Source organism: Euprymna scolopes, chromosome 24 (genome assembly GCF_053919585.1).
Source record: "Euprymna scolopes isolate OS-2025 chromosome 24, ASM5391958v1, whole genome shotgun sequence".
NCBI classification, from domain to species: domain Eukaryota; kingdom Metazoa; phylum Mollusca; class Cephalopoda; order Sepiida; family Sepiolidae; genus Euprymna; species Euprymna scolopes.
In genome coordinates, this window is record NC_136505.1 from 79,934,481 (window position 1) to 79,950,877 (window position 16,397).

Below are 16,397 nucleotides of genomic sequence, written 5' to 3' on the forward strand. Positions count from 1 at the left end.
TTGTTGTTATTATTCTAGTATTGTTGTTATTATTCTATTATTGTTGTTATTATTCTAGTATTGTTGTTATTATTCTAGTATTGTTGTTATTATTCTATTATTGTTGTTATTATTCTATTATTGTTGTTATTATTCTAGTATTGTTGTTATTATTCTATTATTGTTGTTATTATTCTATTATTGTTGTTATTATTCTATTATTGTTGTTATTATTCTAGTATTGTTGTTATTATTCTAGTATTGTTGTTATTATTCTAGTATTGTTGTTATTATTCTATTATTGTTGTTATTATTCTAGTATTGTTGTTATTATTCTAGTATTGTTGTTATTATTCTATTATTGTTGTTATTATTCTATTATTGTTGTTATTATTCTAGTATTGTTGTTATTATTCTATTATTGTTGTTATTATTCTAGTATTGTTGTTATTATTCTAGTATTGTTGTTATTATTCTATTATTGTTGTTATTATTCTAGTATTGTTGTTATTATTCTAGTATTGTTGTTATTATTCTAGTATTGTTGTTATTATTCTAGTATTGTTGTTATTATTCTAGTATTGTTGTTATTATTCTATTATTGTTGTTATTATTCTAGTATTGTTGTTATTATTCTAGTATTGTTGTTATTATTCTAGTATTGTTGTTATTATTCTATTATTGTTGTTATTATTCTATTATTGTTGTTATTATTCTAGTATTGTTGTTATTATTCTATTATTGTTGTTATTATTCTAGTATTGTTGTTATTATTCTATTATTGTTGTTATTATTCTAGTATTGTTGTTATTATTCTATTATTGTTGTTATTATTCTAGTATTGTTGTTATTATTCTAGTATTGTTGTTATTATTCTAGTATTGTTGTTATTATTCTATTATTGTTGTTATTATTCTAGTATTGTTGTTATTATACTATTATTGTTGTTATTATTCTAGTATTGTTGTTATTATTCTAGTATTGTTGTTATTATTCTAGTATTGTTCTATTGTCAAGAAAGTTATTGTGGTTTTTAACCTTTAAATTTAGATGAATATATCTCAATGGCAAAGGGCTTTGGCGAAATATTAGTTATTTTGTAATGCATATGCAAAGCTAAGAAAACAAATGACTTTGAGTGAAAGATTTTATGGCTGTAAAAATGTACCAAAATAACCTCTGGATAATGGATAATCCCCTGAATGTGTGACCTCAAATGTCACATAGCCCACTACACAATTCAGTTCATTAACTTTTCAATGAGCCTTTATTCGTTAAATTTTGATCAATAGTTGTCGAGATTTGGAACTTATAAAATTCCCCAAAGTGGTGGTATATCTATCTTTCTATCTATCTATCTATCTATCTATCTATCTATCTATCTATATATATATATATATATATATATATATATATATATATATATATATATATATATATATACTAGTAGCCAAATCGAATATTAAAATGCTCATATCTTTGGTTCTATTGAACGAAACTACATGAAAATTTGTTGGCTTTTTAAAGATTATAATACTATTCTCTGGTTATAATTTTATGACAAAAAACACTTATATTTTCAAACTAATAAAATATGTTAAAATTTGCCTACATTTGTATATAGTGTCATGGCAGGCCAGCTTCAGTTTTACTGCTATGGGATGAATTTTGCTTAGGGATTTTTTGCTTGGTTGTCTCACCTGAGGCCTTGCCAGGCCACTAATATATTGATATAAATTATACTACTATTTTTCTATAAAATCCTGGAGGCTTCTTTGGACTATATATATATATATATATATATATATATATATATATATATATATATATATAACTACTTCATTTACTCACATAAAATTAATATACGAAAGTATAGATTTATGCGTAAACTTTAAGTATATACTTCAAAAGTGCTCAATACGTAGGTAGAGCTAGTTAGTAATTTATAAAATATATATGGCGATTAAGCTACACTGAATATTCGGCGTTTCATCCACTCCGAAGAACTTTTTAACATTGCCCTAGAATTTGCCGAGGCATACACTGATATATCCTCCGAAGAAATCAACATCATTAAAAAATGTAGAAAATCAGTTCTAATAAATAACAATAACCAATCGATAAAAACTAAAATGAAAAATTCGTTTGATTTGGCGATGGGTGGCAGAGATTCTGCAGAGGCATCAGATCTTGCGGGATTATTCATTCTATATACCCTCACAAGCATATTCGATACTACGGATATCGGCTTATATAGAGATGACGGACTAGCTATAATAAAAAACTCCAACAAAGTCATGGGAGAAAACTTTACGAAAATCATACACAAGGAAATGAAAAAATTAGGCCTAAAAGCAGACGTATCAGCTAACATAAAAATAACAAACTTCCTGGACATACCGTTAAACTTAGATAAAAACACATATGAACCATACTTAAAAGATAACGCTACTCCAATTTACATAAACTTTAAGTCCAATCACCCACCATCAGTTATAAAACACATTCCTAACTCGATCGTAAGTAGACTCAGCAATAACTCAAGCGATGAAAATGCATTTAACAGGTCAACCAATATCTAGGAAACAGCCCTAAAAAATAGTGGATACAAAAATATTGATATCAAATATCATCAACAAAACACCAATAACTATAATAAAATTAAAAATAGAAGAAAAAGAACTATAATCTGGTATACGGCGCCATACAATCAAATGTTAAAAACAAAACTTGGCAAGAAATTTCTAGATCTTATTGAAAAACACTTTCCCGCAACCAACCCTTTACACAAAATCTTCAATAAAAAACCTTAAAGTTATCCTACAGTTGTTGCGAAAATTTAGAGATGATAATTAAAGCACATAATAACAAAATACTAAATAAAAACAATGTAAACAACAACAAAATAAACAATAAAAAAGTAGACACCATGACAAAAATAAAACTAACACTAGCAGAAATAATAATAATAATAATAATAATAATAATAATAATAATAATAATAATAATAATAATAATAATAACAAACCAACCCCGGACAAGAACAACCATACCATAAATAAAAATACTAATAACGAACAAGATAAATGCAACTGTAGACACCGCACATTTTGCCCAGTTCAAAATAAATGTCTAACAAAAACCGTAGTTTATCAGGCAACAATATTTGCGAAAGAAAACCCGAATAACAAGAAATATTATGTAGGCATGACTTCCTTAGATTTCAAAACCCGATACTATGTCCACAAAAGTACATTCAACAATAAAAAAAACACTGTATAAAAACAACACTAGCGAATAAATACTGGGAACTCAAAGGAAGCGGACATTCGCCGGTAGTCGAATGGAAAATAATAAGACAAGCTACCACGTGTAGGCATTTTGACGACCCATGTAAATTATGCCTTCATGAAAAATTTGCTATCCTGTACTTTAAAGAACCCCAAAATCTATTAAACTGTAGAAGAGAAATAGCAAATAACTGTGTTCACAAAATAAAATTTACTCTAGGATAGCGATACAAAATAGTTTTAAAACTAACAAAAACAATAGAAAATAAACAAATAAATAAATTAAATAAACATGAATATACATAAACGATCACACATATATGTATGTATATATATATGTATATATATGTGCATATATGTGTGTACACATATGTATATTTATATATATATAAAAAATGTCTGCCTTAAACCACTAAACTAGTTTTAAAACAGATCCTTTGTTCGATAAAATGCATGCCCATTGGCTGATAGGAAGGGGCACGGTGGATACTAGAAAGCTGATTGGCTAACTAAAATCCTCAACAGAAGAGGACCATATAAAAACGATAAACAACCACAGAATTCGCGTATAAGCCTGACGAATCCTAGAGTTGATGAAACGCCAAATATTCAGTGTAGCTTAATCGCATATATATATATATATATATATATATATATATATATATATATATATATATATATACATATAAGGCAATCGAAATATTCCCATTAAAGAAGGGAGAGTTCGATTTTTACTAAAGTCAACCCTTTATACAGACAAACATCACACGTATATTTGAGAAGCAAAAGGGTTCAGCATATAAAATCAATAGTAGGTTCTTTTGATATGACAGGAACGAGTTCGAAATGAGCACAATCGAACCATGCGTTGCATTTAAAACTTTAATTCAAGTCATTATATAAAATGATTTTATAAAATCAACAGTAGGTTCTCTACAGTGCAATGTAGTCTACAATGTATTGTTGACTAAGTCATTGCAGGGAGGCATATGAAGCTTTCTCTCGGTGCACAGCGGTGGGTAATCGATTTGATTAATGAACAGGCGATTTTACCGATTTCGATGACAATATAAGTATTGGAAGGTGGAACATTTGTTGATTTTCATTCAATTTCGGGCAAGGTCGAGTCTTTCATCTAGTATATATTTTATTGCGATTTTTCTTGATCTTTACGTTATAAATAACATTAAAATTCTGCAATTTGGAAGAAACACACCTATCAGTTAGATCTATATCGTTTACCTAATCAAAATGCACCTAACACCGTTCCATGTAAAATGTTTTTAATGGGCTGCATTAGGATGATATATACTGTTAGTTACTCCTATTTTATTTCACCGTTAAAAACGTCGATATGTTTAAATGTTAACATCACTTGGAAATATATTTTTCAAGCACATACGAGCTAATATTGCTATAAGTTACAAAGCATAATTAATCTTGTATCAAAAACATATTAAACCCTATAAAACGAGAAACATTCTGGTTCTACTGAATATATAAGATGTTCACCTATGATGTATTTTGACATGAAATTATAGAATACAAGAAAAATGTTCTCAATCTAAAACGAAAGAAAAGAAAAACAAAAAGATCAACTTTCTAAGAGAAATTAATGCACGCAAATTTTGTATTTAGGTTGCGTTGTGTGGCCAACCTTGTAATAACTCGAAGAGAGAATGCGAAGGGAAGAACGGCTTTTGTAAACTTTACCATGTCGTTGATAAATTTGAATTTTCTTTTTATCGTAGCCTTGCGAATCTTCCTTACAAATGACCTTTCAATCATCCATATTTCTAGGGTCTTTCTGATTACTCGTCTCTTTTAAACCTTGGCCGACATTTTGAGTTGTATTCTACTAAACAGATTAAGAACTAATAAAAGAAACAAAAGGAAACATAAAAACAAGGAAAGCAATACTAAAGAAAGAATAAAATACGCAAAAACATATCTTTTGTATAATAAAAAAAAGACGATGTTGCCTTTATAGTAAAATAAAGTTGCATTATTTACTAAAGAGAATAGACTCTATTCATGTCATGATTTGCAGAAAAGATCGTTTTCTTTGTATATTTGCTTCCATATAAACTAACTCTGATATCTGTCCATCACTGCACGATTCATTCTTATACTGTCTTATCATATTCCAAATGGCAGAACTTCCAAAAGTAAGTCATGAATGTATATAATTGGCTGACATATATATATATATATATATATATATATATATATTGTATTTTATGTACAGAAAGTTGTTAGATGGATAAGTCATTAGTACCGTCGGTTTCAAGCCCGATAATTAGGACCGTTTTAGATATCCATATCAAGCTCGCTTCAGCCAATACTCATCCCTGAAGAGAGCTTGATATGGATATCTAAAACGGTCCTAATTATCGGGCTTGAAACCGACGGTACTAATGACTTATCTCATCTAACAACTTTCTGTACACAAAATGCAAAATATAAATACGCTCTTATTTGTCGGATATCTTCGGATTTTCCTTTTAATTGAGCACTCTGCTGGATTTCTTCCCCTCCCCCCAAAAAACTAATCATATATATATATATATATATATATATATATATATATATATATATATATATATATATATATATATATATATCATATTGACAAATTCTTGCGGTTTTAAACTTTTGAAATCAGTTTAACATATCTGGGTTAAAAAAAAAAAAATTAGCAGCATCAGAATCAAAACGCTTTGGTGGTGATGAAGTCGCTGAAGGAATTTGTGTATTGCTTACGTATATGAAGCATTTCTCACGCAGAAAGTTGTCGAGATGCTTGAAAAAGTAGTAATCGGCAGGTGAAAGGTCTGGAGAAATTGGCGGATGAGGAAGAGTTCCGTTGCCCAATTCGTTCAATTTCTGCAGGCTCGTTTATCAATGTACTGTTGGGCATTGTCGTGGAGGAGAATTGGGCATGTTCTGTTGACTAATGCTTGGTATTATTGTTGACGTTTCTGATGCATTTCATCCATTTGTTGACAGTACTTCAGTACTTCTCTGGCGTAATGATTTCGTCTGCATTCAAAAAAAAAATTTGAGCATCGCCGGTTGTCGTAAATAAACTCACTTTTCATCACAAGTCACTATCCAGTGAAGAAATGGGTCGTTCTTGTTTTCGTGTTTTGTTGTCATTCAATTCGTGATGCACCCATTTATCAAGTTTTTTTTGTCTTTCCAATTTTTCTCAAGTTGTCGAACAGTTGTACTTAGATTGACTTTGACTAAGGCTCTTAATTGATTGTTGTTAACATCCGATGTTCGACCACTATGGCTCATCACCTTTTAGACTCGTCACCGCCACGAAATTTCTTAAACCACTATTGTGCTGTGGATATCGGCAGCCGTTTCAGCAGCTTATCAGCCTAGTTTGAATTGAACTGAGAAATTTGTGAGAATTTCCTTTTTTCCATCTTGTATATAAGACATGATTGTTTTAAATCAGTTGTAATTAAAACCAGTGGATAGATATATAGAGTGAGTAAAGGTATTATAACGAAATCTTAGTTGAAAATACATTATTTAATTCAAAATGAAAAATTCCGCAAGAACTTTCTTTATATATATATATATATATATATATATATATATATATATATATATATATATATATATATATATATAATTTTACCTGTTGATATTTGAATTTGAATTGAAATATTATAGTGTTCACGTCAATTTAAAAAAAATAACTTCAAATTGAGGAGGCAAAGAGAAAGTTTGCACAATAGAAAATTGTTATTTAAATATAAATTTAGAACATTAATGCAACACAAATTCAACAGGAACACAATGAACTAGTTAATATTTAGTAGAACAGCCCTTCTACCTTTGGACAACCTGCAATTGTTTGGGAATTCCTTGAATTAGACTGCTACAATACTCCAGGGAAAGGGCATCTCACTTTTCTTTCATTTTTGTCCAAAGTTCTTCCAAATTTGAAATGTTATCATTGCATAGCTGTTGCTTGATGTAATGCCATACATTTTCGATAGGATTGAGGTCTGGAGATTGTGCAGACCAATCCAAACATGGAATATCATGCCCTTCGAGGAACCTCTTGACATTGCCAGCTGTGTGAATGGGAGCATTATCCTGCATGAAGATGGGATTATCATCCAAATTCCGATCAAAGTAAATTAGACAATGCTCAGTCAATATATTAATATACTTGGTCGAATTAATTCGACTTTGCAAGCGAATTATAGGCCCTGGACCATTGGTACTAATAATGCCCCACACCAAAACTGAACTTCGACCACCTTGCAGCATTGAAACTGAGCACCTAGGATTAAATTATTCGTCTTTCCTCCGACAGACGTACTGCCTACTATCACTGCCTAGCCTATTGAACTTGCTTTCGTCGTTAAAACGCACTTTTGACGAACATGAAGAGTCATGATCTCCATTAAATCTAACGAAGCCCAGACGGCGCTTTCTGTTCTTTACAGAAATCATTGGCTTGCGTCTTGCAACATAGCCTCGCAAATTAAATTCCTTTAATCTGTTCTTGACAGTAGAAAGAGGGCACTTTTTAATAAGATTACACTGTTGTTGAATTTAGGGAGCCGTTTCAAATCTGTTTGTTAGGCTGCGGATCTTGATAGCATTGCCTGTTAAAAGTAACTCTAGTACGACCAGATTTAGAGGCATCACGAAAACTGCTGGCGTTTTGGTGCGTTTGCACAGTCTTTCATACCGTTTTCTCATCACATTTCAATCTGCGGCCGATTTCTCGATTGGATAAACCAGAAAGGTGAAGTTTGATGAGCTACTGACGATCACTGAGAGAAAGTCGTGGCATATGGTCTAAATGTTACGTTGTATAACTTGGAACAATAACAATTACTGTCAGAGGTGCTTTGTGACCTGTTGGTGGATATTTTAAACTGATTTAGGGGCGATAATTTAAGCTAGTTTTAAGCGAATTTGTTGCTTTTTGCTTCCTCAATTTGAAGTTATTATTTTTTTAAATTGGCGTGAACACTAGAATATTTCAATTAAAAGTTAAATATGAACACGTCAAATTATAGAGGAATAAAAGGCGAATCAAATGAGGTATAGCCTGTTTAAACAGTTATATTAAATTTAGCTTAAATTTGAAGTTTCTGAAAAAATTACAAGTGCGGACTTTCTTTTTGCCGGCACTATATATATATATATATATATATATATATATATATATATATAACGCCTGTTAGCAGGTACGGTTGGTGTTGTTGTAGCCCAACCACTAACCTCCCCTATGTTAAGAACGGCATTCGGAATGGACACCCCCAACCTACCTATGTTAAGAACGGTCTTCAAAATAGACACCCCAGTGTGGGCGTGGTTGACAAGAAAATAGTCCTAAATAGAGAAACGATTACTGCCAAATTTCTTTAAAAAAAAACTGCAAGTTTTTTGAAAAAAACTTTCACCTAACAATTTATGGTAAAAAATTAATCTTTTTTTGGGGAAAAATAACTTTTATTGATTAAAAAAATGGCAAAAAATAATAAAAGTAAATGAACGAACAAAATGCAATTTTTCTTGAGGAGACATGGAAATCGTGTCAGAGGCGCTCGCTCAGTACAAAAGAATTACAGGGACCAAGATAAATCACAGCAAGTCGGCGCCACATACGTCTTTCCTCTTATCCTTTACTGACTGGCCGCACTTCCTCTGCCTGCACAACACCTAACAGCTCTTGCCGAACTCCTCTCCTCGCTCCTTTGGGACAGAGGAAGACACTGGGTGAGCAGACAGGTCTGTATTCAACGTCCGTGTGAGGGAGGTTTGGGAATGCCGGATTTGAGGTGTTATCGAGACGCTGACAGGCTGGACTTCCTTAGCCACTATCTTCAAAATGATCAACCGTGGCACCCCGCGATCACTGCCGTCTTTCCCGACCTCATTCTCGACCCCGCTATTGAGAGTCGTCGCAGGCCGCGGGGAGATTCAGCCTACCAGAAAGATTGTCAAGCCGAGCTAAAACAACTACCAGGGTCCAGTGGCTTTGTGACTGCCACCCGTAGAGAACTGCACAGGGATCTAGTGAGGGGGGCTGCCGATGACTCGCTATGCACACATTTGGGTTGGCAGCAGAGTGAGATCCACTCCGCGTGGAGCTGGGCGCCGGGTTCAAGTCATCTGAACAATTCAGAGTTCTCTCTGACCTGGCAATTGGCCTGAAACGCACTTCCCCTCAACAATATACAATGCAGTTCTGGTTCGTTGGAGTAGCCGGCCTGTCCCCATTGCCAGACGATGGCCGCAGAAACAACTGATCACTCAGTACTGGTCGTATGTTGGCAAGGTGACGGCTCGCATCGACCCCAAAGCATCCTCGCCCGATTACTGTATCCAACTTAGTGGACAACATGAGGCCGCTGTGGGACAGGAAGAGACAAATGGTCTACATCGCAATCCTGGCCGTGGCGAGAATGGTGATTTGGACGTCGAGACTGCAAGACAGCCGGGGGGGGGGTGCAGCCTTTTTCTGATCAGGATCTGATCGCTTTCTTTAAACACCAACTACGAGTAAAGATCAGATGCAACAGAAGAAGGCTGCATCGCTTGTCTTTTGAAAGAAGATGGATATAGTTAGCAAGTCTGTGTGTAGGAAGAGGGGCCAAATTTGAATACGTGTTCCCCGCCTAGGTGTGGAGCGCGCGGTTCTTGAGTTTCTGTTGGACCCCCGCCCCTTTCCAATTCTACTTCCTTCAGTTTCTCAGCCAGCCGAATAAATCTTGTTTCCCTTATTAGAAAGTCTCCAAGGCCCCAACCTCCAAAAACAACAATTTTTCTTTTCTTTTGCCAACCTTCCTCTCAAACTTCAACCCAGCTTGGAGGAAAAAAATCAAACACTAACACCCCCCCCCCGTCCTCACCGCCAATTTTTTTCTTTTTTTCCCCATTTAGGACACAACCCTCCCCCTCCATTTAGAGGCTGCCTGCAAAAACCTAGTTCCTTTACAGCTGGTCTAGCATTTCAGATAGGGTTGGGAGGGCCTTACTAACAGGGCTGGGTTTTTTTTGGGGGCGGTTTATTTTCCCCCAAGTTCCTCTACACAAATGAAATTTTATTAATATTGTTATCTTTTTTTGTATTTTTTGATATAAATAAAAAATGTTTTAAAAATTGGGTTTAAGTAGGAACAACCTCACCCCCCTTCCACCACACACACACGCAAATACAAATTTAAAAGGGTAACCATGATAAAAGATGCTGGCCGAGAGAAAAATCATTTAAAATTTACAACAGAGACGAGATGGATCAACCAATCTCACCATCCCCCTTTCTTTTTGAGTTGGCCTTGTGCCTAAGTTTTTTGTTTATTTTCCCATTTGTATTTTTCTTCCTGTGAATAAAAAATTTAATATATCAAAGTGTAGTATCTGTTCCGGCAGATACTGCAAGCAAAGACCATATGTGGGCCTTGTGCCGAATTTGCTCGGTGGGGGAGCAAATAAATACCGCTTTTCTTGGCCTTTTGGCCAAGATCAAAGTGTAGTATCTGTTCTGACTACATGCTGTACTTATGTTTGTACTTTGTGATATAAAATGGGGGATCACTTTTCTGTATTAATTTAATGTAAAATGATCACCCACTTTACAACCAGTCAATCTCAAAGCAATTCAAGTCATTCTCCAGATCATTCAAGTTGTTTTTGAAGGTTCCAGTTATTTTTTAAGCATTCAGGTCATTCAATTCATCCTTTTAAAGTCATTCTAAGTCATTTACTTTTTATTTATTTAAGTCATTTTAGCCCATTTTTCGGTCATTTTTGTTTATCTTTAAGAATTTCATGTCAATCCTACATTCACGTATTTATTCATTCCACGAGAGCACGCGATTTTATTTTTCTTGAAAAGAATATGATTGTAAAAAGACGATTTTATTTTTGTTTGCATTAAAATCAAATGATTTTTTATAAGCATGTCATTTATTTTAATCAATTTGAACTTTATGGAACCTATTCTAAATTTTTGGAAAAGATTTTCCGGTCTTTTAAATTATTGCGGTATTTTATTTTCTTGAACATTTTTGTTTCCTCTATTCACATTTATGAAGTATATTTTAATCATCTTTTGTTTATTCCATGTATTGACTACGCTGTCTTGTTTGTTGCTTTATAGAAATACTTGCAGTAAAATCTTCATAAATTTCTACGTTAAAGAATACTTATTTTGTCAACGGACCATTGTTCATTTCTCGCAATATTTAAAAAGAAAGAGTATCAGTTTATGCTACGAGTCGCATGGAGAAATGGGGCACTATTTTTTAAGCTATACATTTCCATTAGAATTCTATATAAGACACGTAGACGGATTAGCAAGGCTAATTCCGAACCTAAGAGCAAATGGATTGGCATATACATCAAGTGAAAAATTTTAGAATGAATATCAGTTATTGTTCAAGTTAGATTTAAAAGGAAATTTTGGAATGAATATCAGTTATTGTTCAAGTTAGATTTAAAAGGAAATACACAAACAATATAAGAATGCATGTTTCTGAGTTTGAGGTTATTCGCATTATTTCGAATCTTCGGACTATTATTCTCATCTTCAGTGTTATTTTCACAACGTTTCGGCCGATGTAACCTCCCACCTTCTTCAGGTGTATCTTGCCGAGCTCGGGAATTTGGACGAAATTTCGAACGGAACCCTTTATTAACTTCACGGGAGTAGCATGCTCTCGTTCTGTCAGCTATAAATAGATAGACGTTCTAAGTCGGAGGTTACATCGACCAAAACGTTGTGAAAATGACACTGAAGATAATAGTAGTAGTCCGAAGATTCCAAATAATACGAAAAAGAAAATATGAGTTGGCAGAATTACTTTTCATTTTGTCGTTTTGTTATACTGTGAATGTGTGATAGTACCGCTATAACTAAATATAAAATATGAAACAATTTTCAAAAGGAGCAAGAATCACTATGATGTGCAGTTGTAGCAAAAATACACTAGTGAAAATACTCCGTTATTGAAAACGGAGAAACAATGGTACAGACTACATATTATCAATTAATATGATCTATGACTTCATTGCACTTGATAGATTCATGAAGTAGCCAAAAGTTATGAAATCTTATGTACAGAAATGCAATAAACCTCTTGCATATACTTGCTTTTTAATTGTGAATTATGAAAATGTCCCGATTTGACCAATCTACCGGCTGAAATAAATATTTTGGAAAGGATCTTAAGCGAATTACGTTTTGTTATTGGCATTTCTGTTCAAGTCAAACTAGGAAAATTCGACAATAGAATTTTATATATTAGATGTTTACAATTTTATTGAGTTTTTGTTCGTACTCACTCCCACAACTACATTGGCCGATTTACTGATGCGATCGCAAAATTTGTTGCTACTCTCTGGCTGAATTCCGAATCGAACGTACAACATAATGTTTTCGTATGGCTAATAATTTTTTGTAACTTATCAGTTATTTATTATAATAATTATTATTATGATTATTATATTATTCTTCTTATTATATTTATTATTATTTTATTATTATTACATTTATTATTATATTATTATGTTTATTATTATATCATACTTATTATTATATTTATTATTATAATATTATTATATTTATTATTATCATTATAATTATTATATTATTCTTATTATTATATTTATTATTATTACATTTATTATTATATTATTATGTTTATTATTATATCATACTTATTATTATATTTATTATTATAATATTATTATATTTATTATTATTATTATTATTATTTATTATAATTATTATTATTATTGTTATTATTATTATTATTAATTGGGAAGATCGTCATCAATGATTATGTACTGAGAGTAATTAGTGGTATTTCCTGGAATCTGAATAGACGTAAGTCTCCACAGGTTTCTAGTAAACTCCGTCTCTTTCAATAATAATGGCAAATGAGCTTGCATTATCGTAACAACCGCTTACTATTAATTTAAAACTCGCAAAAACAGTGCTTTCCTTCTTCTCCTTCTTCATCTTCCCATCCTCTTTTAACACAACCAACTGCATCATCTGAGGTTAGTGCCATGTGTGTGTGTGGGGAGGGGGATTTCTTGCATTTTAGTTCCTTTTGATTTGCCTGGTATTATTTCGATCTTTTTTTTTTCCATTGCATATTCTGTTTGACTGGTCGTTGTTTATCGTTTATGTGGGTTCGTTTCCACATTCGAAGATTTTCTTACGATTTCGGCTGTTTTTATCAATGCTGGCTTTTGTATTTTTTCTTTTGATTTCAATGGGGTTTTCACTTATTCAGGACTGTTCCTTGTAATCCTACTATTATTGGTATTATATTTGGACTTTCTTTGGAATTCATATTCCTTTCAGTTCTCTGGCGAATTCTGTGTACTTTCACGCTGCGTATTCTAATGTCTTTTTCCAGTATTCTCTACGATCTGTGCTTTTATCATCTGTCTACGTGTTCAAAATGCAGCCCTTTGTATAGTTTAGAGTGTACCGCTTTCCCCCACTCAGTCGTGTCTTTTTTTTATTCCTTTTCTGTTATTTTGCTGTATTCACTTACGTGATTTGCTGTTTCGCCTCTTTGTCCACAAAGTCTACATTTGCTGTTTTTCTAGTGGCTGTTGTTCTTAGTTTTGATATAGTTAGTTCTAAGCGTATTGTTCTGTTCTACTGTAATCCTATTTCTCTGTTCTTTTTGTAACCCTGCCCAGGTGTTTTTGTGAGTTTTTCCTTTTGTCATTCTTATGAATCGTTCGTGTTTAATTTCTCACTTGTTTTCTTTTCTCTGTCTTCTGAATTGTTCAATTTTACAGTGATTAGCCTTTCTATATTCTGAGTTATGTATTTTTTCAATTATTTTTGTCTATCATTGACACGATCGTCTCATCGATCTTCTTCAGTTGTTTTCCCTTTTCATATAGAGTATCATCCTTCGAGTGTACTGCATGGTGCATGGTCAGTAGTTTGATAGTCTTCTGGATAAGGTGCTTCCGTTTTTCTTTTGGTTCAATGAATGGTTTAATATATCTTTGTACTTGTACTACCAAAGTCCTTATTACTAGATTCAAACTATGCAATTTAGTTTCTATGAGTTTTCTCTTTTTTTTCTGACATTCTTTTCCAATATTTATATTTCATTTCTGCTAATTTGATGATCTCTACTTTCAGAAGTTCCAGATATTTATAGGTATTAATTGCTCGCATAGTGTCTTTGTCTTCTGTTGATTGGGCTGTTCCACACATTCCACTTCTTATCTCCAGTAGTGCAAACTTTTCCATTCCGAATTCTATTTGAGTGTCAGGTCTAGGAATTCTGCTTGTGTTTATCAAATTTTCCAGATTTTTTTTACTTTCAAGGCCGTCCATATACATGAGCTGGTTTATTTTTCTTCTTTATCAATATAATTCTATCTAGTGTCACACTTCCCGAGTATTTTGTTAAGTGGCATAATGCCATGATGTTTCAGTTGGGTCCGGTTGTTCTTCCTCCATTTATGTATTGATAAATTGTTTTTCATTCTTTTCAAAAGTCCTATTTTGTTTGTACTGTTACGATTTCTTTATCGTGTCTTTTGCTGTTACTTTTTTTGATTTAGTTTCACATATTTATATTTAGTCTTTATTTATTAATCATATTTGCCAATTTCCATTCTTTTCTATTCTCTTTCATCGTATTTATAGTTTTAGTTCCTTTTTGATGTTTGTTGATCCGTTTTTTTCCAATGGAAGCATCACTTATCAAGGCCCAGAGGCCACTCGAGGATAAGGGTTAAAGAGTGTATAATGGTCAAAAGGACAATATCATAGTAATCGTCAGAAGTGTAAATTTGGTAAATTGGATTACTTATTAAAATGAGGACTGAGTGACAAATATGGAGAAGCGAGAGTAACGAAAGCTGCTGATAACGCGTCCACAATGCATTGTCTACTCTCCATTGAAAAAAAAAAGATAATATTAAGTAATGTACTTAATATAAGTCCAATTTACGTATTTAAGGGAAAGTATGGTGATTAGAATACCCTCTAACTGGAAATAAATAGAATTTTCGAACCCGTTTATGCTATATTTCAAATCAATTTGCTAGATTTTAATGAATACATGCATGAACGAGAGAATCAGTTACTAAATATAACAAGTAAAATAATAAATATATTAATTAAAGAGCTGCAATAAATAATTAACATTTGTCTAGAATAAAACAGAAAACATCCCATTTAGACTTTGTTGGTCCATTGTTTGGTGCGATTTTCTTTATACTTTTAATTGCATACTTACTATATATATATATATATATATATATATATATATATATATATATATATATATATATATATATATATACATGCAATTCGATAGTATTTGGTCTTAATTTGTGAAAAAAATTCCTTTGAAACAAAAGCATAATAATGCTTTTGTTTCAAATTAATGATTATGCAAATCGAAATAACTAAAAGTTATTTCAATTTATATGAAATATACACAATTATTTTTGTTATTTCAAGTGTAATTAATAAATCAAAGACGTCAATTTATAAAAATATTACTTGATATTAATTGTATTTGCTCTCAAAATATACTTTTTCTTTCATAAGTAAATATTTTTGACATTTATAGGGAACTTTCTCCATTAAGCTTATAATGTGTCAAAATGGAGATAAAATATTGCACTAGAATATATTTCTGTTCTTCGTAGATGTTGAATGGATCGCAAAAATCGTATCATTTATGCAATACGATTAGTTCGATGTTTGAAAATTTATGGCTTATAAATGTAAACGTGATTAGGCGGTTAATTATTTAAGTATAAATATATAAGCTTTATATATACTTAATCAACCTTGAAATCTGGTTTCTTTTTGTTGAAAAAACTTGTACAAAAATATGGTGAAAACCTTGTAACATTTTTGTTAATAAGAAAAAAGTTGTGTGCCTATAATAAACATGTTCACATTATGATTAAATAACGGCATAATGTTTTCATGATGGCCAGTCTCCCCATATTTCAAGTACTCTCCGTTTCTTTCAATAACCACATTTTAACTCTACGTTCTCAAAACGACTGTTTGTCTTTACCTCTCATTGATAACGATTATTGTCTTTTTTCTGGAATATTAGTGACAATACGTTCCAC

The 16,397-nt window shown here is 32.0% G+C and overlaps 1 protein-coding gene and 1 pseudogene across 2 annotated transcripts in view; both read left to right on the forward strand.

Annotated features, from left to right (window-relative positions):
• The window catches only part of LOC145246793 (cerebellin-1-like), a 174,439-nt gene that overhangs the window by 4,022 nt on the left and 154,020 nt on the right, over window positions 1–16,397 (forward strand). The gene's annotated exons all lie outside the window — the stretch shown is intronic.
• LOC145246954 (U2 spliceosomal RNA) lies at window positions 10,751–10,908 on the forward strand (annotated as a pseudogene).